The sequence below is a fragment of the Cucurbita moschata genome, unplaced genomic scaffold, assembly GCF_002738365.1.
Source record: "Cucurbita moschata cultivar Rifu unplaced genomic scaffold, Cmos_1.0 Cmo_Scf00087, whole genome shotgun sequence".
In the NCBI taxonomy this organism is placed as follows: Eukaryota; Viridiplantae; Streptophyta; class Magnoliopsida; order Cucurbitales; family Cucurbitaceae; genus Cucurbita; species Cucurbita moschata.
Window position 1 is genome coordinate 529,273 of NW_019268603.1, and position 376 is coordinate 529,648.

Consider the following 376-nt stretch of genomic DNA (forward strand, 5'->3'; position numbering starts at 1 on the left):
ACTAACTCTACCCTGATAATGCGTTATGACTTATAATATTTGTTATTTATAGTATATAAGTAAGACTTTTTGAATAGTAATAATAATAAAAAAGAACAACACGACAACCCAACTGAACTCAACCCGTAATTAGAGGGTCGGGTTGAGTTATCAACCCAATCAATTCAAAATTTCGAGAGGTTGATGTTAATATTTTGTATTATAAGTCTTAAAATTGGGTTTAAATTGATGGAGTGAAATTGTATTTAAAAGAAAATGATGTAATGGGCTTGGAGTAGAGTGTTTGGGCCACAACCCAGCCCAAAATGGGAAAATTTTAAAATTAATTATAAAAAACTGAAGGCTATGTAAAAAAAAAAAAAAAAAAAAAAAAAAA